General features: G+C 34.0%; 1 protein-coding gene across 1 annotated transcript in view; it reads left to right on the top strand.

Annotated features, from left to right (window-relative positions):
• Window positions 1–16,173: 16,173 nt before the first annotated feature.
• The window catches only part of LOC123546155 (uncharacterized), an 88,672-nt gene continuing 79,238 nt past the window's right edge, over window positions 16,174–25,607 (top strand). Inside the window, exon 1 of the mRNA XM_053551317.1 lies at window positions 16,174–16,325. The gene's annotated coding sequence lies outside the window, so the exon portion shown is untranslated. The remainder of the gene's footprint in view (window positions 16,326–25,607) is intronic.

Genomic DNA, 25,607 nt, shown 5'->3' with positions numbered 1-25,607 from the left:
GATAAAATGGACAGTAGCCTCATATTCGAAAAATTACAAGAACAAACACCATCACAGTACGGTCGTAAAACAACTGAATATATCAAAACATAATAATCCGTCATTGAAAAGAACATTATATATTAGATATTTCATATCTTCATAGCAGTTTTTCGTACATTGTAGTTTTTTGTTAGCCTTACAACTTCTAAAATAAATATCATCTACCAATCAACGTTTTCCTAATCACGACATCTGAAAACAACAATCAACAGATTGAAGATTGATCTGCATGTAAAACTCTCATAGTATAACAAAAATAAAACGGTCAGTGGTCTCAAAGTACGGCAAAAGTGTAAAAACAAATGCATCATAGCACGGTCGTTCTTTAAAACAGCTCAATATACCAAAACAATATCTTTCACAGATGTACTTCTTTTTGTAGTTGAATTTATCACACAACTGCAATAAGACTGCCAACACAATAATACTTGACTTAATGGCAGAAAACGTACTAATGCACGAAAGGCTAAAAGCAACATAGCTAACTCAGTAATAAATTGTCTCAAAAATCCATAAAAGTAGTCTGAAATGACTAGTGGTACAAACTTATAGGCATAAGAGTTTTGCAAGATACTTTTATAAATAACCAAATATATTGTGCAGAAAGTATAAAACAGTTGGAACGCTTTTGAAATAATGCACACATTTTACATTATTCTTGCATTTTTCCCAATATGTAACTTTTATTTTCACCCACTTCATTTTTCAGTGTCATATGCAAAACATGGCAGAAATGAACATATTGAAAATTTTCACCTACACTATGGCCGAGTAGTCTTAAAAACCAAATTTATCTAAAACATATACTTATCTTTTCACTGCAATTTTATTCTTGAAAACATACTTGTATTCACCATGTGGTCTACAATTAACCAAATCAAAGCTTCTGTGCTAAACACAACATCACATGATTCAAAATCAACATAACTGACGTTTTGGTGACTTCATGTTACAACTAAAATATAAGAACAAATACACATGTACTAAATTTTTATCATAGTTCTAACCAATTCTGAATACTGAATTGCACATCAATAAACGATCTCTACGTTAAGCTGATCATCTCTAATAATTTTTCTCAAAATTCCATAACAAGAGGGTACTCTGAAGTAACTAGTGGCATAAGATTTTTTGAAAGATTCTCTTAAAGACCCACCACGACCTAGTGACCTACTTTTTCACCAACAAAATCTTCATGAAAATCATTCTTAAAATACAGCTATACCACATGATTTTAGGTGGACAATTTAGGCCTTTCCTGAATAAATGTGTTTTGACAACTTCATCTACAAACTTATTCAGGAAATCTCTTTTCAGCATAGTTTCAAAAATATATATGAATAATTATCTTAAACTGTTGAAACAAAATGTGATCGAAATTTAACTAATACACTGATTTATGTACATATTGCTACAGTAATTCAATAAAATCTTAAAACATTACACACATTGTCTTGGCCATATATATGTCCCTGTCAATTTGTAACTAGATACTTGTTATTTCTCATTTTCTTCAGGCAAAACATGTATAACTAACATCAAGGAAATACAAAAGAATACAGTTATTTTGTGGTGCCTCTTTAAAAATAACCAAATATAGTATGCAGAAGGAACAAACAGTTTCAACGCTTTTGAAGTAATGCAGCCAATTTACATTATTCTTGCATTTTTTCCAATATCTAACTTTATTTTCACCCACTTCATCATTTTTTCAGTGTCAGATATACATTCTATGCCAAACATGGCGGAAATTAACATTGAAATTTTTTCACCTAAACTATGGGCAAGTAGCTTTAAAAACCAAATTTATCTAAACATATACTTATCTTTTCACTGCAATTTAATTTATGAAAACATATCCACCACGTGGCCTACATTTAAGCAAGTCAAAGCTTCTGTGCTAATCACAACATCACACGATTCAAAATCAATCAGCAACTTTCTATTGTTGTTTTCTCTGATTATGCTAAAAGCCAATAGCATCATTTGAAGAAAGAATAATTAACATATCTTATATTAAATCGAATTGTAAACGCTTTAAATACGACGAGCTCATTTGCGCTCGATAAATTAAAGTACGAATACGTATGCTTCGCTTCGCTTCTACTTACTGATACAATATGCACACCTTTTATGTACTAGTTCATATATCTCGTCCCAGAAGTATATACATGTAATATTTACTTTCCTTCAATAGCAGGTTTTTTCATCGTGAATTTATATTAAATAACATTAACAATAAAATAACACATTAAGCAAGAAAACATCTGCAAAGTCGCAGAGAAAAACAAATAAACGCATCTATATGTGTTATACAAACCTTGTGCACATGTACCATAAAACTAACTGAAAATATACAAAACAGATAACAAATTTTAATATTCACGTTTTCTTTATTTGAACATTCTGACCAGGCGGAGTAATTTGTTGCACAATTTGCACGAAAACTTCGTGACCCGAAAACCTTCTCTGCGATTATTAAAACCGAATAACAAAGGATTATGAAGTTCGTCACTTACAAATTTGCTATATAGGTAACATATCCGCCGCTTAAAATATTCAAATTGTTTACAGATAAACTGTTTCAAATTTCTACAGCCAACATTACCACTAATTCAAGTACACAGTAGGCCGAAATTAAAACAAGATATTTTGAAAATCCGTATTAGCATATATCCCTTAGCGTTGATGAACCTTACCATGTCAATAATCTTTGTAAAAGATATTCTAGCCAAAATCAAAGCTTTAAGCAATATGAAATGTCTCATTTTGTGGAAACAGTATGTTGATAAATTCTAGGACATTCCCGTTACACGTGTCAAATTTTCAAACTAAAAATATTCGTTTTGACAAAACACTACGGAACATAGAAAAAAGTAATAAATCTTTACCTTTCCGAAATTGCTACCTTTTTCGCTGAGTATTACGTTGAGTGTTCATTTCCAGATGCAAATGATGTCCAAAAACTGAATATTCGTATCAGAAGGGTTTGTCAAGTTTTCTTACGAGAATAAACAAATAATCAAAATACTTGTTATGCTGTCAAATATTCAACCTCGAGTGAAGAATATCAATTAACAATCACTTATATAGTGCACTGAAAACATGAGAAAATCGTGAATTGCAAGCAGAAAACGCGGTAAAATAACTACCGGGAACTGGAGACAAAATAGTTAGCAGACGATGAAAAACGTGAATGATTTTATTTTTTAGATATATAATTTTTATATCTTTGTAAAGAGAAAAGAGTGACGAACACTTCAATAGGATAATAAATATTGTGTGTTCATTCTAATAAAAACAATATTTGTTCAAACTATTTTTCCTTCTTTGTTTCTATTGGAAAATATCAACCAGATTAAAATCGATATCGCCCAGGCAGGTGATTTCAAGGGGGATAATTTTACCGAAAAGGCGGCAAATTTTACCGAATTGTTGATCATGCTCTTCAAGAGCGCCGAAGAATCTTACGATTGACCATGCTCTTTAAGTTCTCCCACAACTTAGTGGACATTCCAGAGGCAGCACAGATTGTCAGAGGCAGCGGCAGCAGAACCAGGGGTTCCAGGAGGCTATTTCTCCCATACACGAACGTCACTGTGTATAAGCAGTCCTTCTTTCCCAGGACGATACAGGACTGGAACTGCTTGCCAACCACGGTCACGGACATTACAGACATCGAGGCCTTCAAGGCTGCTCTCCATGCCTCGGTAGCAGCTCCGCCTCTGTACTCGGTGTAGACAGCTCATGTGTGTACCATAGTTTTAACTGTATATAGTCAACTTTTAACTGTACAGCCTTAAGAGATGTGACTGTCTTGCCCCCAACCGTGGACTTCCAGTTATTGGAGTCCTGTCCTGTACAGGGAAGGAGAAGAAGAAATCTTTTTTAATGCCAAAATGAAATAAGAAAAAATAATTCCTAAACATGACAGGCCGAAGTATCTAGTCATACCCTATCAGCATGGGAAGTTACTTTAGTAACCCTGTTACAGTAGATATAATATACTCCCGCTACACAAATAAGAGGGAATAAGCATACATATAATACATGCGTAAACTACACGCACGATCTCTCCTATATATGCTAGAGTATAGTTTCATACCAAACGGATGACAAAATTCAATAAATTTAAATATATATTTCATAATCTATTTATTATTTTGGAAATTTAAACACAGTTTAGGGGGGTATAACATTTAAAAACAATACAATAACAATAAATGCTCCAGCCAAGACCCAGACATGTTCCAAAATAACACCCGGGCCTTGAATTAAGGTCCCTTTTTAATTATTTCATATGAATTTAATTCTTTGGAATCGATCCAGGCGCCGACCTGTATCTGGCAACGGGTCTCAAAATTCAAATCTCGCTGGGCCTACGATTGATTAGTTAGACTGGAAACAGTCATAACTACGCAGCGCAGCGTAAACAAATAAAAATGAATAAAACAAAACAAATCATACCAAACACGCTACAGTACGCGATTGGAATTCACTACCACGTGAGCTAATTCAGGGGTAGGCCTAAAGTGCGAAAATAAGGTTATTTTCGCGAAAATAAGATTTTTTTTACGAAAATAAGCCATATATTTTTTTATTATATATCTAATTAAAATTTATTTTATATCATTATATAGAGACAATCATTTGACACTTATAAAACAAAACTAAACGATTTTAGTCCAACAATTAGGAAATTATTAGCGATTTTAATTAACATGCGTCAAAATCGCTTGCGAAAATAAGCTATATTTTATTTATTTATTACCTAAATGAACTTTAGTTTATATCATCATAAAGATACGATCATTAGACACTAACAAAGCAAAATTAAGTGATTTTAGTCCGATAATTAGGAAATAATTAGCGATTTTAATTAACATGCGTCAAAATCGCTTGCGAAAATAACTTTTTATGTGCGAAAATAAGCTATATTTTATTTATTTATTACCTAAATGAACTTTAGTTTATATCATCATAAAGAAACGATCATTAGACACTAACAAAGCAAAATTAAGTGATTTTAGTCCAATAATTAGGAAATAATTAGCGATTTTAATTAACATGCGTCAAAATCGCTTGCGAAAATAACTTTTTATATGCGAAAATAAGCTATATTTTATTTATTTTTTTATCTAATTCAACTTTAATTTAAATCATTATATATAGACGATCATTAGACACTTATGAAGCAAAAATAAGTGATTTTAGTCCGATAATTAGGAAATAATTAGCGATTTTTAATAATAATGCGTCAAAATCGCTTGCGAAAATAACTTTTTATGTGAGAAAATAAGCTATATTTTATTTATTTAATATCTAAATGAACTTTAATTTATATCATTATAAAAGATTCGATCATTAGACACTTATAAAGCAAAATTAAGTGATTTTAGTCCAATAATTAGCGATTTTAATTAACATGCGTCAAAATCGCTTGCGAAAATAACTTTTTATATGCGAAAATAAGCTATATTTTATTTTATTTTTTTTTTATCTAATTCAACTTGAATTTATATCATTATATAGACACTTATGCAGCGAAAAATAATGATTTTAGTCCAACAATTTTATGAAATAATTAGCGAAATTTATTAACATACCTCAAATCGTGTGTGTGTGTGTGTGTGTGTGTGTGTGTGTGTTGAGTTTGTTTACACTCGCCACCGGTTAAGACCATATGGGCGAGCATAGCTTCAATTATAACAGAACAGAACAGAACAGAACAGTAATTTATTGATATAACTTGAACATGTACAGTTCATCGTTATAAGAACAAAATATACTAAACATGCATAGCAATGCGAGAGTGAACAAAACAAAAAAACACTCAGTTAAAATTCATTCAATATTATTATTTGCAGTGTGACCTGCCGTGAGAACCAAAGACATATATGTAATATTTTCTAGATAGTATTCCCTCAGGGATAATCTTTCTTCAGCGATTGTATAATATGAGAGATAACATACGAAGGATACAATGTACACATTCATTGAATGTAAAAAGCGCGCGAGACAATACTGTCTGTCACTTCGTGCCGCTGTACGTCTAGTATAATTATAAAGTAAAAGTATGCAGAACTTTGGTAAACCTTACCTAATGCAAGGATTAATTTAGACGCGCAATACTGGTTGACACGAACAATACTGGTTGACACGAACAATCTTAAATCACTATAAACCTTGCCGAAAAGAAACACAAGGTTTATCTTAAGACTTGAACATGCCGGAAAGCATTCACTAAAAATAGAGCATTTTGTATGTACATTTGGAATTGTATTTAAGATTATTCAAAAGTATACAGTAACTAACACAATGTTTCTTTTAAAGAGGTAAAACTATATAAAATTATTATGCGCAAATCCTCACGGCCGGTCACACATTAATTAGCAATAACATAAAGTATGCATCAGAGTATTTCCATTACAATACAAAGTTAAGTTATATTATTCAACAATTCCAATCTGTGTCTAAAAGCATATTTACAATAAATGGCTAACTTATATAATTCTTTTTCATTTGTGGAATTTAATAGTTGTATAAATTTATACATGCTTGGTCGTTCGTAGTAAAATCTAGATATATATTTGCGCCTTAAAGAATTATAGGTTTCACATATCAATACAAAGTGATATTCATCTTCAATGTCATTTTTTGTGCATAAAATACATTTTCTATCTATTCTTGTGATGTTTTGATGTCTTCCTGTTTCAATGTTTAAGTTGTGTGACGATAATCTAACTTTGGCTATCATGTTTCTAAGTTTATAACATTTTATCTTTTCCAGATATATTGATATATCAAAGCTGTCAGTAGTTTTTAATTCTTTAAACAATATCATTGAACTTCTTAATGCAATATCATTTCTCCAGTTACCAATATATATATCAACAAGTCTGTTTTTAAATAAAGGAATAAACATATTAACATTTACAGATTCTGGGAATAACCATACATCAGGAAAGCCGGCGTTTTGTAACATCTGTTTTACTTGTGTGGCCCAGTTATTACAGTTAACGTTTCTGTCTATATCTTGTCTCATTGTCATAATCATTGTTTTTAAAATACCATTTTTGTTTTTCTCTGAGTGCAATTTCAAGAAATATTTCAATATCCTAACATTTCTAACTATATATAAAGGGAATCTTCCTAATTCACCGTATAAAGCGGAATTACATGTCGACATCTTTACTCCTAATAATCTTTTCAAAAATTTTCTATGTACTTTTTTTTATATTTTCAGCCCTAGTAAAACCCCAAACCTCACATGAATAGTGTAATATAGATGCTACATATGTATCAAACAGATTTAACATTAATTTTACAGGTACTTCTAAATCTTTGGTTACAGAAAATAAAGATCCCATAGCTTTCAAGGCTTTTCCAACTAGTGTTTGCGTTGCAGTCATAAATGATCCACCATTTGATAGAACCAATCCAAGATAATTAAATGATGTGACTATTTCTAATTGGACACCATTATAATAGAATTGATAATTTTGATTACCACGTCATCCTATTTTGAAGATCATGATTTTTGTTTTTTCAACATTGACTTTAAGTTTCCATTTTTCACAGTATGAATGTAAGCTATCTAAAGATTTCTGCAATCCATTTGCTGAATCTGAAAAAATAACTGCGTCGTCAGCAAATAACAGTAAATATATAGAAAGCTGATCTAATGTTAAAGAACTATCATTTTCTTGAAGGTGTATCTCAATATCATTAATAAACAGTGAAAATAAAATCGGCGACATTATCTCCCCTTGCAATAATCCAATATCACATTCATAAAAATCGGACAACGTATTTAAATGTTTAACACATAATTTGACATCATCATATAAAGACCTAATTACTCTGAAAAGGCGACCATCTATCCCTGACTTTATCAATTTTAACCATAAGCCATTTCTATATATAGTATCAAAACATTTCATAAGATCAACATAACAACAATATAAAGTATTTCCTGAACTAATGTGTTTATCAATAAAAGATTTTAATAAAAATAGTGCATCTATTGTGCTGTGATTTGTTTTGAAGCCAAACTGTGCGTCTGTCAGGATATCATTTTCGACTGACCATTTTTTTAATCTTTGATTTATAACAACTGTGAATAGCTTGGCAAAACAGCTGATTAAAGTAATACCTCTATAATTATTTGTGTCACACGGATCACCTTTTTTGTATACTGGAATAACAACTCCTTTCGACCACGATTTGGGAAAACACTGTTTATCTAATATATAATTGAACAAAATAGCTAACGGTTTTTCTAAAATCTCTATACCTTCTTTAAAATATTCATAAATAATATTATCGAAAGAACATGATTTATTTACATTTAATAATCTGACTGCACATCTGATTTCTTCTAAAGTAAATGGCAAATCTAGCTCATCAAATGTTGATTGCCCATCATTTAATTCAAAATTGTCCAAAAAATCCTTTATAGGCTACGTGTAGAGTGTGTACCATAATTCACAGTCTAAAGTAGGTCAAAGTGACCTCCAGTGGACTGTGAATAAGATGGGAACTTAATCCCATACATTTATCATAAAAACTACAGTTAGAAGAAAAGACTAACTTATTTTACTTCTTCATTTTTATATGTGTGTCTTCTTTCATGTACCTCATATAGTGTGTCAAGGCATTTTGCTTTCCCCAATTTATACTATATTAATTATTAAAATATTTTTTTTTATTTAAAACTATATTTATAGGTCTGACAGAGACAGCAAAGTCCTAAATTTATTGAAAAACTTCTGTTTGTTTACATTTTTCAGCCGAACCACGGTTTTGGCAGGCCAACGCTGATTGCTTAAAACCGCGTTGTCTGCCTTGTCGTGATTGGCTGTCCTAAAGTTGTTTACAAATCAAGTAGGTCAATCCGATTTTTCTGAAAAACCAGAAAAAACGAATTTAACCACCAGATTGTTACTGTAAATAAAAAATAAATCATTTTTGATGTTAAATAATATGTTTTTACATAAACAATAACCATTTTTATTATATACCTATAAAAATTCTGTAAAAAATCGGCTTGTATTTCACAATTAAATATGAACAGACAGACATAAATTCAGTATTGTACCTTTTAAATTCCGTATTGTACCTTCCGTATTGTATGCTGCCGGACTATTTTCATTAATATGCATGACCCGGCGCATTTCTATAAATAGCGCACATAAAAACTTCACTAAGTTCCATTTAATATCGATAAACATTGAAGATTTCGTTCAAGAACAAAACAAGAATCAAAATGGTAAAGGTATATAATAAAAGGGTCATTATAACAGTAGCTAGATCTGGGACTTTGTATTCGGCTCTCGTGTATTTAGCAAGGTCGGATCACACTCGGCGCTTGCGAGACGAATACTGCATCCCAGATCAAGCTGCTATTATAATAACCCTATTTTATATACTGCCTCTGTCATTTTGCCTAAATTTTATTTTGGCATACTTAACAAATGTCTTGACCTTATTATTACTGAATATTGATGATGACCATATAAGAATAACAATGTTGCCAGATATCACATTGAGATTCTAACAACTCAGAAAAATCTGAGTTGTAGACTAAAGCCCCATTTAGCTATCAGTAATGTCTGTATTGCCTGGTATGTGGTGAAACTATCTTGTTGAACATATATAAGATAGTTTCACTCTTGAATGGGCTCATGATGACTTTTGCTCCATATTATTTACATTGAGCCCATTTCTGCAGTAAACTGCTAAAATTACTTATACTATATAAGAGAAAAAGTATATATTTATGTACAATATGGAGACTTTTTTTAACATATCAGGCAACATGTAGCTCCCTTCCTCCCATATGATTAATAATGGTCATCAATCAAACAATATTTAAGACAATGCCTTTCATGTGACCCTGTTTAAGATATGAGTAATAAAAACAATCCAATATATAGGAAACACCGCTTCACGGCTTACTTTTTAGGGCCACTGTTAAAAAGTATCAATATATTTAAAATAATTACATTTGGCATATTTACAAATAAAACATAAGGGTCACATGATATGGCAACAATTAAAATCTACACAATTATAGTATATATATTCGTGTACACCATGGCGTCTGTACTGTATTATAGGAGGGACAGGACAAGAAGCAACAAACACAGTTTTTTTTATTGTTATTATTCTTCCTTTAAGCTTATTACTGTCTTTATCTCCTTTGCTGAATCAGCCATAACAATTATAGCTGATTGGTAATTAATAGAGTTTCCTGGGGTGACCGGTTATATATGAATATGATGTAGCTCAACCATTCTAGCTATTTTTCAGCTACCAGTATATTACCAAAAATGTTGACAGTCTAACCTAACTGTCTGACTATTTTGATTTTCTATTTGTTTATGTTATGTTTTCGGGTTTGATATCCAGCTATGCAGAGGGATGTAAGACTGTTCACACGATCCTTACATTTACCAGTTATCAACCTTACTTTTTTTTTAGTATTACCCTTTAATAAAATTCATTAAAGGCAAAGAAAATCTCCTATATAAGTGACCCCCCCCCCCACACACACACTAAAATCCAGACACTTTAATCTCCAATAAACAGGATCCTGTCTGGTCCAGCCTGATAAGGGCCCATAAAACCCCTGTAGACTTGACATGTAGTCCATGTGTGTGTGTTGCGTTTGTTTATAGTCGCCACCGGTTGATACCATATGGGCGACTGGTACTCCAATTAGTATTCCCTCCTCCTTCGTCTTCGTGTTTTCTTCGCTCCCGTTAATTAATCATCACAATTATGTGGACTACAATTATGTTTTCTTCTTATGTTAGTGTCTACGTAGTTATGTTGAAGCTGCGTTGTTATGTTGATACTGCGTTGTTATGTTGATACTGCGTTGTTATGTTGAATCTGCATTGTTATTTTGTGTCTGTGTGGTTTTCTTTCTACAATTCTGCCATCCATTTGCTGCTATACAAAACGTCTGGTCATCCGGTCTGCATCCCGCCGTTGTGATCTATGGTAGGCCTCGGTCGTCCACATCATCAGCCGTCTGTAGTGCCATATCCTCAGAGATGGTAATCCGGCATAGTGTTGGTAGACTCCAACTCACCAAGCCCTCGAGACCGGGGCGCGGATCGGGGTACATGAACGCCCGTCGAGCGTGTCCCTGGCGATCGTCCATATGTCCCGCCATCTTCCCTTTATGTGCCACTACCGAGGTCCCGGAGTGTTGGCGTCTATCCTCGCCTATGAACCAGCTGAAGACTTAGAAACGCTCGAGTCCCAGTTGAGTCGACAGGCTTCTGGTCTTTTTAAACAAATTTGTCAGCCGGGTAGTATCGGGCCTGCCTCGGCACCTTTGAAGATTTGGTGTCCAGCACCGATGCAAAGAGGTTAAAAATCACGTAAGTCATCATCGATGTCCGAGTATTGAAGTCAAGACCCAGTTGGATGCAAACTCCTCTGGTTCTAAAGTCGTGGCGCGGCTCACCATGTAGACCATCGACGAATATGTTGTACACATCGGCAGGATGCATTCCGGATGATTGCTGTTCCCTCTTTACGGCCACACTCCCCGGATTTAGTCATGTGACGCTATCTAGGTCGACAATATACAGACAATATACATGACCCAGCTGGCGCCATATGTGCCCTCTCCACGACGTGCACGTACCGGGGAGCTCGGAGAAGTGTAGTCCATGTCAGAGGATCATAAATTTTATTGATATGTAATTGGTTATTTCCAGTGCTATAGTATACTACATTTCACTAATTGAAATGCATCTTTTTTTCAGGTTATACACAAAATTATTTCAGTTGATAATAGACTAATAGCGCTGTCTCGTATGTAAGGATCTGTGACGTCACTGACAATGTCTGCTATCTAAAAATAGCGCAGGTCTCGATGTGCGGACAAACAATCGGTGCTTTTCCTGTATATTAGCATCAGTAATTCACAGATTTTGCATTTATCTCCTCGTGTATTTTAAAGTTGATGCATATCAAACGAACGTGTATCACATAGCTTTCAATTTCTATATACTACGCCTAAATACTGAACAGTAAGAAATTCTTAAAAATGTTGACAGCACAGTTTTGAATTTTTAAAATCCACGTCAGTAATAACACATCGAATTGTCATCAGTATATGAAAGGATGATGTTGTTCTACTATTTGTTTTACACATTCCAGTTACGGTCATATATCAATATAATTATATCCATTTGCTATTTACCTCATTCGCAAGGGTTCAAACATTTATCACTATTCTGCGTTTTTTGCAAAATGTAAGTATATGATATCACATGATCACATCCTAGTAATCCGATTGAAATTTCGAAATGTCATGAACAATATGTATAACTGAAAGTCAGCAATATTTAATAACTTAGATCTATAGTCCTTCATTGAAACAATTAACATCTCTGTGAAATGCATCAGTATAATGATATGTTACAAATGACACCTTAGTGTGACATGTATAGATATTTGACTTTTAGCAATGATATTTAGATGTGATCTGATAAAACATGGTGCTAATTTAATGCAACACCATACAGTTCTACCTATGTCCTGTCATATATTTTTTCAATTATGAAGTATTTAATGGACCACGCTTTCAAGTACCTGTATTGAGGCTCAGCGCGGTGTTGTGTGAACCAAATGTATGGAAAGAAGTACAGTGTTAATGATTGTGCTGATATATGCTTTGAAAATCATGAATCAAAATTATTATCTTGCACTTACTTTTTCGACCGCTGGTGTTTCTAATCCGAAAATATTGTATATTTGTGATAAAGACTTTAAGCCAGTCCTTCTGATGCTATACTTTATTGATGTAATTTGCAGAATATTGAGTAATTTGTATGCAATGTACTGTACTTTTTAAAAAAAATTATTTGAACATCTTTTTAATGGCCCCGGTCTAACGAAACGCTAAAATAATATGCCTATTTATTTCCTACGTTTATTTCAATATACAATGTATATGCTTTATTGATTCCTTTATTTAGCAGGTTTTTCAAGGAATTTTGTGCAGGCAAAGTGAATTTTCCGTATTTTACCTTTTTAAATTCTCTTCGAAGTTTACTGTGCAAAAGGTTAATATAAAAATTTAGTATATATACGTTATATATAAACAACGGTCCCTTGTCCGCAATTCGCGCGTTGCATTATGGTATCTCTGCGGTGTGTTCTATTTATAGAATACGAGAGAGCGCTATTGAAATTGCTCATTCTTGTTGAGTAATGTCCTGACCAATTAAATTATAGTTCTTACATCAAGACAATTCTCACCATTTTAGAAAACTGTCACCTTTATCTAATGAAAAATGAAATAATTATTTAAAACTCAATAAGAGAAATGACAAGCATTTTTTCAATTTTTAATTAATTATGATCTTTTTATCTAAGTAACAAAATAAAAACAGAAACATTGAATATTGCTGGATTTTATTAGAAATTAAAGAAGCGCTTAGTGATAAATAAAAAAAATATGGACCTTCATGATAGAATCCAGCAATAAACAGATATCATTGTTCAAAATACACATGATCTATTTATAGATGAATTATTCATTATTTTTAAAAAGGTGTCTGAATGCATTTTCTTTCTTTATTATTTTTTTGTATAAAAATCAAGCAATAATGAGATATAATTGTTATAAAGCTTGATTAATTGAAAAATAAATATGCTGTTGTATTTTATTACTTTGTTTGTTAAGTCCCAATTTAATCAGGCTTTCAAAACTCGTTATAAAAGTGAGAACTGGTTTGCTATAAAGGTGAAAATATCACATGCAATCTATGTACTGCACAGTAGCTACACAGTAGTTTAATATGATAAACAGAAGCAAGTCTATCAATCGTCCAGTCTTGTATATTGGCTCTTACTGCCAATACGCAGACCATAGGCCACATACCTTGCATACCAGAATCAGTGTCTTTAAGATAAATAAGATCACTACCCAATGGATGTCTATTATAAGTTAAATAGAATATGCTAGCACCCCTATGTCTGTTCAATTATTGCTATTATTTTGTGTTTACTGCTTACCCAACTTTGTGTTCTATATTATTAAAGTATATATGTAGAGTATCTGAAACAATCTTATTATTATGTATTATACTAATTAATTTTAATGTTAACTTGTTCTATTATATTGAATACAATGGGGATGTACGGCCAATCCGCACTCCCTCAAAAAACCCTTCTTTAGGATTATTTAGAGATATTAAGTATTTCTGACAAAACTGACAAATTTTGTTTCATACTTTGGTGTTGTCAAGTATAAAACCTCATTAATTAGATTTCTTATATATGTACAATGGGGATGTACGGTCAGTCCGCACTCCCTCAAAAAACCCTTCCTTAGTATTATATAGAAATATTATATATTTCTGGCAAAACTAACAAATTTGGTTATACTTTGATGTTGTCAAGTATAAAACCTCATTAACATTTAAATGTCTTGTACATATACTATTAATATTACTTTACACTATAAAGCTATTATAAAATTAAACAATGCTTTATAAATCGTAACGAAAATATTTTTTTATATGCGAAAATAAGATACTGAAATTTGGTAGACTAATGATAAGATAGAGATCGATTATATGAAGAAAGAAATATTTTCATAATAGTCGTACTTTTCTTTGAAGTATATACACCAAAGCGTTACCCGATGCCAGCACAATCGCTTAATTGATTGTTAATTGCAATGCGCATTGCAGATAATATACACGTGCTTTATATAAACAAACAATTAATCAAGGTGTGATAATCCAATCAAAAGTGATATGTTGTTTGTAGTAGCAATTAAAGGGAACAATGGAGAGAAATATTATTATATACCATATTATTTCAAAGAGACATAAATCGTTATTTTGTATGATATAAACTATTTTTCTATGTATTTTACGGAAATTTCACCAAAAAAAGTAATTCTTATTCCCGTTTATTAAAATGCGAAACCTGCATCTCTCTGCATATATATATTCTTTATATATATATAACGTTTTCCTGTTTATGATTGTAAATATTAACATCATAAACTACTTTGAATAACATTACAAATATTTATATTTGGATGAAACCCATTGAAATGAGATGCATGTATCATTCATAAAAAAAAAATAATAAAAAGAGATTTAAAATATGTAACTTTATTAAAGTTATTTTAGTAGTTAAAATCCCAGTAATCTAATACATAATTCCCGTTATTTTCGTTAATAATTCCCGTTATTCTCACTAAAAGATAAAAATGATTGACTTTTCACATAGAGGCATTAACTGTTATAGTCTTTAAGAAAGTAAAAGAAGATATTAAAAAAAAAAGTTTAAACGATATGGCTTATTTTCCCAATTATTACTGCTATTATCGTAATTGAAATCAGCGCGGCTGACACATAAATGCTTACTATTTCGTTATTATAAGATTCAAATTAATCATTTTTCGTATGGGGGCATGTATTGTTATAGTCTTTAAGAAAGTTAAAGAAAAATATCTAAAAAATAAACTGATATAAAAGAAATAGCTTATTTTCGCATTTATTTCGGTTATTTTCGTAAGTAAAATCAGCGCTGTTGGCATATAAATGATGATTATTTCTTTATTATTGGATAAAAACCACTCATTTTTCGTATGGAGAAATGTGCTAATATAGTCTTTGAGAAACTAAAAAAAGAAAATAGAAAAAAAATATCTGATATAAAATATATGCCTTATTTTCGCATTTATTACGGTTATTTTCGTAAGTAAAATCAGCGCGGTTTGCATATAAATGATGATTATTTCTTTATTATTAGATAAAAATGTGCATATACTAATATAGTCTTTAAGAAACCAAAGAAAGAATTTTAAAAAATAAAGAAATAAAAAATATATGGCTTATTTTCGTAAAAAAATCTTATTTTCGCGAAAATAACCTTTAGGCCTATCTTCAGTGCTACAGGCCTAGGAAACCCGAAAATCCGGTGAATTCATTTATTAATAACATTAAAAAATTGGATTAATCATTAGAAAAGTCGATGAGACGAACATCAAGATAAAGGTACTTGTAAGGGAAACCACTCGTCCGAACTTATCAAAATAATTTTCGTTTAAAATGACGTACTGTGGAAAGTTGTAAACTACAGGCAACCTACACATCGCGTAACGCATTCCATTGATTGCATGAAAGAGAAGAGGAGTTATATCTATACAAAGATCACAAACATTTGCTATAATTTGCTCTTATCTTACATTGATCTCCATTCTCCGATTCTGGACGTTCAAAGAAAGATAGAGTGTAAGTACTTATAGCAATTTTTTGTGATCATATGACAGTACTATTTGTAGGGTTGATAACAAATAAACAAATTGGACTACGCTGTCTTCTGCGTCGTCTGTTTCAAGATGAAACGGAAATGGCGGCAAAGACGAACTAGCGACTGAAATTTGTGGATTAATAAAACGCAGTTTTTTGTGTTGTACATGTCTGTTGTTATGTTTTATCAAACATTGTTCTTACGCATTTTTTTACTCGCACATCTGAAATTCTTATAATATGGAAGTGGCTATTCCTACGGTCCCGTAATAGCCTCACAGGCTACGGCTCTCCCGTAAGAATAGTGAAATAACCAGCAGGTGGCTATTCCTACGGCTCTAAAGACATTTTGTATGTCAGTCTTGTATTGCATTGCACTGAATTATCCCGGCACAACCAGTTTTCAACCGCTTAACAAGTTTTCTGTGCAGTTTTGTACAAATGCAAGTCCAAATATTTGGTTTATTGTCTAACACATTCTATCAGCATAAGTGCTATAAAAGCATACCATTTAAGTTTCAAGTTTCTAACTGATCGAATCCCTGGCAGGATGATTTTGAAAGCCATCAGTAGGAAGTCATGCTGAAAATTTACAACCTAAATTCGACCACAGGTGGTATTTTCCTTCCAGCAAAATGAAACAGCACTAAACTTTAACTGTAGTTTCATTACAACATGGCAAACATAATACACCCAAAATTCAAGTCTGGCAACAAACACTAAAACCAACATGGCAGATCAATATACTGTAGGTACACTTGCCTAAATTGACACCTAAATTACAGGGGGTAGGGTAAAGTAAATGGCAGTCAGAAGTTAGTGCATTATCTAAAGAACTATATCATGTGCTCAGTTACTCAAGAGAACCAGGGTGTCGCATCTGCTACATTGATAGCTGTCACATAAGACAATGTATTATATAATTGCTAAGCTTTTGACACTACAAATATTTCAAATTGCTTAGAAAATGAAAAAAAATGTTGCAAGGACAGGCATCATGATTGCATCAATTGTCAAAATAATTTAATAATAATATGCTTCACAATTCTGGCAGTAAGCATGTGTTAAGCAATAAACATTTAGTGCAAAAGATATATAAATACTAATATTGGCTTAAGCAAGAATAGGTAGTAGACAAGGAAAGATGCAGGTTTTTTAGTAATAAGAAAAACCTCATGAAAACATAGTACTGCTACATAAATGGAATTTATATAATTTTCTAAGTACCAAAACTGAAGGCGAATACGTTCCTAACATGTTCTGTCTCTGCTGTAAACAGTGAAACAATCACAACTGATAAATTTGGCTTGTAAAGATTTTTATCATAGAAAGTCCTAGGCGGTTGAAAATAGGTTGTGTGGGGATAATTCAACTGGTATAATTTCGAACAAATTGTTTACTTTTGTCTATCTTTATTTCTCTTCTCTATTTTTTATATGTCTTATCACCGAGACATGAAGGGAACATTAGTGCGCATGCGTCGGAAAAGCTAACCGCTTCCTTTTTCACGCTGAAGAATTTTTCTGTGAAACAGTTGCTTTTAGTCCCTGATCTTTGTTTTATTGTGAACTGTTGGTTTAAACCAGCATATTTGTGCCGATCCCCATTCACAAACTGAGTATTCAGTGTACTAAAGACGAATTTTCAGGTTTTCATTGTACCCGGTGAACCTGACCTTGATATTGTCTGGTTTTTGTAAACTTCCGGTGAAAATTTCAAAACATGTTTACAGGTATCAGCGTTGTGTTTACCTTATTATCAGTTATCCTTAGATTGGTATGGACCCCTAAAGAGCTAGTCCACACCCAGCCCCGACCCTACACCTGTCCAAACCATGTTGAACCGCAGAAATTTGTTCTGTTATGCTCATTGTTTCTGCGTTTGAGACGATCGTACATGTATAATTTTCCCAAGAAATCGCATTATTCCATGTCTCTTGCTTACCTGCCCTTACTCCTGCTGTCACTCTCAGTAGATATTGAACTAAACCCCGGCCCTGGTTCAAATTATCCATGTGGTAGTTGTGGTCTTGAAGTTTATGATCATGACCAAGCCCTAGAATGTGATGAATGCCAAAGGTGGCACCACATTGCCTGCCAAGGCGTAGGGGATAACACATATGATAAGTTGACTAATCTAGATGTCTCGTTCTCATGGCTGTGCACTCACTGCAATGCAATAAACATCTCCAACATATCAAGCACCTGTAACTCACCCACCAGCCCCCACAATAGCTGTTCAGTCCTCTCACATCATAGCCCCACCTCAGCAGATTCAGGTCCCCCCAGCTTACCTAAAAAAACAAATAATAATCCTCCCCCCTATGCTAACTTCAAGGTTATGTACCTGAACTGCCAGCCAATTGTCAATAAAAAACATGAGTTCCATGTCCTACTGGATGGGCACAACCCAGATATTGTTGTTGGAACTGAGTCCTGGCTGAGTAAAGACCACCTCACAAGTGAAATATTCCCATCATCCTTAGGTTATACTCCCTTCCGTAAAGATAGACAAGTTGGTAAAGGAGGTGGCGTGTTTATTCTGGTTAAAAATAACTATATCTCATCAGTGCAGCAACATCTTGATACTTCCTGTGAAATACTATGGGTTAAAATTAATATGAATACAGCCAAACCTCTCTATGTTGCTGCATACTATAGACCAAAAGAAAATGATACCAAAAGCGTCATTGAGTTTGAAAGGTCAGTGGAACTTACCAGCCCCCATAAAGGAACCAAATGGATATTTGGTGACTTTAATACCCTGAAACTATCCTGGGACTCTGATCACGTACCTGTTCTTAAGCTCAACTGTAACTGTCCCCAAACATATGATAAGCTACTTGAAGTCCTTGATGACCACAGTCTCACACAAATGGTTAATTCCCCCACCCGAAAGGACAATGTTTTGGATTGGTTCTTAACGACCAACCCAACACTGGTCAGTAACGTTACCGTTCAAGCTGGTATCTCTGATCATAACCTTGTCATCACTCAAGCCCGACTTAAACCGCAAATAAACAGACAGGCCCCCAGAGAAATCCCATTATTTAGAAAAGCCATATGAGATGATTTTAAGAACTTCATAAATAGGCTAAGGTCAGTATCCTCCAAAATGCAGAGGCTCTGTCAGTGGAAGACCTCTGGACCAAGTTTAGTCAATTAATTCAAGAAGGTATTTCCAAATATGTTCCAATTAAGAAATTAGGTACCAAAAAGCTTCTCCCCTGGGTCACCCAAGACATAAAAAGATTAATTAGAAAGAGAGACATCCTCTTTCAAAAGGTCAAAAAACACAAAGGTCAAAATCAGTACACTAGGAAATTCAAAACCATCAAACACCTTATACAATCTAAGATAAAGAAAGCATATGACTATGAGGCATACATAGAAAACATTTTGGATATTCACCATACAGATGATACTGACATCACTAAATTTAATACCAAAAAGTTCTACACCATCATTAAAAATGCCAGGCAAGACAGCCAAGGTATTTCCCCACTAAAAGATCAGTCCAGTGGTACTCTCACCTCAGAAAATCTAGGTAAAGCAAATATCTTGAATAAACAGTTCCAGTCTGTTTTCTTCGGCATCTCCCCACTATCATTGTCCCAGCTGTCCAAAAATTCTTTAAGGAACCCAAAATACCCAGTGATGCCGAACATAAAAATAGACCCAAATGGTGTCCTGAAACTACTCCAAAACCTCAAAGTAGATAAGGCTGCCGGCCCAGATAAGATTAAGCCCATTGACCTTAAGGAACTCCGCCATGAGATCCTTGATATAGTATCACTGCTATTCCAAAAGTCCCTAAACTCTGGTCAACTTGCGTCTGAGTGGACGGAGGCAAACGTCGCCCCTCTGTATAAGAAAGGTGATACTAGTGATCCAGCTAATTATAGGCCGATATCATTAACATGACTGTGTTCTATGTAAACTCCTGGAGCATGTCATAGCATCTAGCCTACCCACACACTTCATAAAACATAACATACTCTATGAACTGCAGCACGGGTTTCATGAAAGACGGTCCTGTGAGACCCAGCTCATTGAGTTAGTAGACAATCTAGCGAAAAATCTTTCCATAGGTAAACAGACCGATCTTATCCTGCTTGACTTTAGTGAAGCCTTTGACAAGGTCAGTCACTTAAAACTATTATACAAGCTCCAAGAACATGGTGGGTGTGACGAAATCGTGGCTTGGATATATCATTCCTTATAGGCAGATACCAATCAGTAGTAGTTGAGGGCATTACTTCTGATCAAGTCCCAGTCACGTCCGGTGTCCCACAGGGATCTGTTCTAGGGCCCCTCCTCTTCCTTCTATATATTAATGACCTCCCCGACATGGTCACATCCCAGGTGCGTCTGTCATCTATATGTCAGCCATCTATCTCGCGGTAACTTCCCACTCTGATTGTCAAAGGCTACAAAATGATCTCCTTAAGTTAAAGAAATGGCAATCTTTATGGGACATGGAATTTAATCCTAGTAAATGTCAGGTCCTCCATATAACACGCAACAGGAAACCCATTGCAGCCATTGAATTCCCCTATAAACTTCATGGCCAAACATTGTCCCCAGTTAAAGATGCCAAATACCTTGGAGTCGACATCAGTCACGATCTTAGATGGAACACACATATCTCCAGAATCACAACAAATGCAAACAGAAAACTAGGTTTCATCAAACGTAACATACAAAACATTGGTCAGACCGCAGCTTGAATATGCCTCGTGTGCATGGTCACCACATATACAGGGCAACATTCACAAGCTGGAAACGGTCCAGCGACGCACAATCAGATGGGTCAAGAATGATTATTCCCGTTATTCCAGTGTAACACAAATGCAAATAGCCTTGACTGGCGCACGCTTGAGAACAGACGTCTAGACTCTAAGCTTGTCATGTTCTATAAGATATACCATAGCCTTGTAGCCATCTCCCTCCCCAATTACTTACAGGCCCCTACCAGGTTTACTAGGCACATGCATCCCTTTTAAAAGTCTTTTGTTCCTTTTTCCCCCACACTGCAGTCTTGTGGAATGGGTTACCACCAAATATTGCAACCATGCCTGACCTTGAGTCCTTCAAACAGGCAGTGGCCCAGCTCAGTTACTAAGTAAACTGCAATTGTTTTTATCCTTTTACTCTATCCTTTTTAACATTTTAACAACATCCATCACTTTCACATTCTTACTATTGCTGAAAGAACTGTCAGTTTTTATTCTTTTATTCTGTACTAATCACCGACACGCACCCTGCCCATAATACTCGCAAGAGGTGTGAGGCAGTATAAATCGATAGATAGACAGACAAACAACCTGTAACATGATATTCAAAACATGATATAAACTTAGAATAATGACATATTTATTACTCACAATATTACCATTACATTCATTGGATTGATTGATTTGTTGCATATATCTATAATAATAATAATAATAACTTTATTTTAAGAAGGTGACATATTAAGAGTACATAGTATACATACAACTTATTTCCAATATGGCCTTCTACATAAATGTTAAAACACAGTATCTACAACAAATCTATCAGCATGCCCATTCACGCACTGCAGTAGTATCACGCACAAAATATCAAATGCACGCAGAAAAATCACTTGTTGGGGGTACATGCACATAGAGATTCGGAACTCCTATGTACAGCTGCCAAATAGCTGTTTATTTCATCGTGCACTTGCGAATTGTTTGGTATGGTCTAAAACGCAGATCCGGTCCAGGGACGTGATAATTTCGTTTCCATCACGGGTCGTGTGCAAAAAAAAGTATGGATGCAAAGTGCAAAAAAGCATTTTAGCTTTTATGAACTCAGCGAAGGGTTAATTAACAGTTTTTCTTTCCAATATTTAACTGCAATTTTGATACACATTGCATATCTGTAATAGTTTGGGCATTTATTATTGATAGGCGTTTTTTACCAGTCTTAAATTGACTGTATCTTATTTCGGACGAATCGTGTTCTGTTCACGAAATCAGGAATACATGAACCTTGCTGAAAGCTTATTTATAGGGGATGAATATCCTCGAGACGGTAACGTCCGTATATAGTTATTCGTCTTTGTTGTCTGCATATACTGAGGCAATTTTTTCGATGTTTTCCGGTTCCGGTTTATGTACACAACGCAGACTGGTTGTCTGCAAGAACATCCGAGCACCCCGAATCAGTCGCAGAAATTCGTAAACCGCGCCAACATGATTCTTTTTCGTAATGAAAACTGTACATGCAACTGAAAAACACTTTTAATACAGTAAGGAAGTGTAAAGGCCGTCAAGTTTCTGCGTGGATTGCAAACAAACAAACAAAAAACCCTAAAGCCAGTACGAGAACGCGGTGATTGACGTCACCATCACGGCTTCCCATAAATTTTGCAAAGTATGATATTCGCTGTAAAAGATACGATGGCACTAAATGTAAACTTCACTGTTTAGAGCGAAGTTTCACTTTCTTTTGAGTGTTGATTATTTCTTCGTAAGTAGATATATAAAAGATAAATCCCCATGCTAGGCAGTGCCTTAATTCATATTATTTAGTATAATATAGGGAGGGGTCCTTTGATTCAGAATTTCCTATCTTAACATTGGAAAAACATTTTAAATTTTCTAAAATTATCTCATCTGTTATACCCCACCCATGAGAGTTCTGCATGAAAAAATACATACATGTATATACAAGTTTCAGTAGTTAAATACAAAAATTTCAGATCTGCCATGTAGTGTACCCCCAAATTTTGAAGTGTACCCCTATTTTGCAAAAGCAGGGGGTACATGTACCCTTAACTTCAAAAATGAGCGGGCATGCTGATCTATATATATATATATCATTCGATGACAATAATATTACACATAGACATAAATAAGTCTTTTCCATTATTCGAAATCACTTCCTGTTCTCTCTGTGTGATACTGAAAAGCAAACAATTTGTTTGAAAATATGCCATTTGAATTAATTCAGTACAATGCAATTCAAGATGGACATACAAAACTGTCTTTAGAGCCGTAGGAATAGCCACCTGCGGGCTATTTCACTAATCTTACAGGAGAGCCGTAGGAATAGCCTGTGAGGCTATTCTTACGGGACCGTAGGAATAGCCACTTCCAATTCTTAAATATGCTGTTTTCTCATGCTCACCCTGTAATTTATATACAGTAACAGATTAGCCATTTCATAAACAGTATTTGGGTATGTTTTGTAGAAAATTCAGATGGAGCCATGATGTGATACAGAAATTATCCCATTAATTTTAATTATTAGCAAATTAAATTAATTATTTTGTTAAGTATCCCGGCACAACCAGTTTCCAACCACTTAACAAGTTTTCTGCCCAGTTTTGTTCACATGCAAGTCCAACTCTTTGGTTTATTGCCTCATACTTTCTATCATCATAAGTGCTACATAAAAGCATACCATTTAAGTTTCGAGTTTCTTACTAAATCCATGGCATGATATGTGACTTTGAAAGTTGTCAGTAGGAAGTCATGCTGGAAATTTACAACCTAAATCCGACCATGTATGGTATTTTCGCTCCAACAAAATGAAACAGCACAAAACTTACTGCAGTTTCATTTCACCATGGCAAACATAGAACACTCACAAATCAAGTATGGTAACAGACATCAAAACCAACATAACAGATCAATTTACTGTAGGTACACCTGCCTGAATTGGCAGCTAGATTACAGTGGGTTACAGGGTAGGGTAAAGTAAATGTCAGACAAAAGTTAGTGCATTATCGAAAGAACTATTTCATGTGCTCAGTAACTCCAGAGAACCTAGGTGTCACATCTGCTACATTGATAGCTGTCACAGATGACGATGTATTACATTACTGCTAAGCATTTGACACTACGAATATTAAAAAATGCTCGGAAGATGAAGAAAGCTGTTGTAAGGACAGGCATTAGGATTGCATTGTCAAAATAATTTTGTATAATAGTATGCCTTACAATTTTTGAAGGAAACATTGGTTAAGGGATATACATTTAGTGCAAAAGAAATATGAATTATGGAAATTGGTTTAACAAAGAATATGTAGTAGCCAAGCAGGGATCATTTATTTATTTATTTGGGTTTTACAGCACACCAACACAGTATCTGTTATATGGCGCCAAACAGGACTACAAATTTTGGTTTCACATCTCATTTACATCGAAATAAAAACATGAGATGTGGAATCAAAATTTGCATACCTGCTGGATTCACAGAGTTACAGCAAAACCAAGTGTTAAGACCCTATTAGTCGCCAAGCAGGGATCACCCTAGGTCAAAATTTTGGGGAGAAGTGACTTATCCCTCCACAGAGTTCAGGGAGAAATCGGGACATTTAGGAAGAATATTCGGCATAGTATTTAGTTTCGCACTTGTGTATCCACTTTCTATGGGTCTTGCTTTAACTTATAAACAGTAATGATTTAAGGAAATTGAATATTGCATTATTGTTACCATGAATTTCTAAATAAAGTACAAACTGAGTTATGGAAAAAGTCGCCTTTAAATTTCTATCGGAAATGTACACGTCCGAAACTCGTAAATTTATCAGGTGCACGATCGATGCTATTAAAATTTTCACACGTTTCGATTCTCGTGCTTTAATAATGCCTGATTCTTGCATCAACTTGTTCAGATTTATACATTTAATTGATTTCTTTATTAATCTTTTCGAACATAATACCAAACTTGTAGATATTGGCGATCTTTTCACAATATTTTGTACGGCAGTTCAGACGTCCGCAGAATCGTTTTTTATCCACAGCGTCTGGGCAATTTATTTACACAAAATGGCCATATTTGAAATAAATTTTGAAGTTATTTATAGTAAAATCAAGAAATAATATACAATTGATGCATAAGATCATGCACGCCGATTGAAAAATTTCAAAATGGCGGCAGCTTACAATATTATTGATTAACTACAGTGGGATATTAACGGTACGATTGGTTGAAGTTTGACAGGCGAGTAGGCGGGGTTGACCATGGATTTATTTTTAATTTAATCTAGTATATTACAGTGTTTGTGCATCAAGTTTTACAACTTTTAGTAAATAGATTACGACACTCTGAAAAACTCGACAATTTGGATTTTGCCCAGAGTCGATAATTAGTCGAAGTGCCTGACTTTACAGCGATGATATCGCTCGAATCGCCCTGTAGGATGATCCCTGCCAAGGGAACATGCAGGTTTTTTGGTAATAAGAAAACCCGCCTGAAATCATGGTACTGCTACATAAAAGGAATTTGT

This window comes from Mercenaria mercenaria, chromosome 9, assembly GCF_021730395.1.
Source record: "Mercenaria mercenaria strain notata chromosome 9, MADL_Memer_1, whole genome shotgun sequence".
In the NCBI taxonomy this organism is placed as follows: Eukaryota; Metazoa; Mollusca; class Bivalvia; order Venerida; family Veneridae; genus Mercenaria; species Mercenaria mercenaria.
This window is presented reverse-complemented; position numbering and strand designations above follow the sequence as displayed.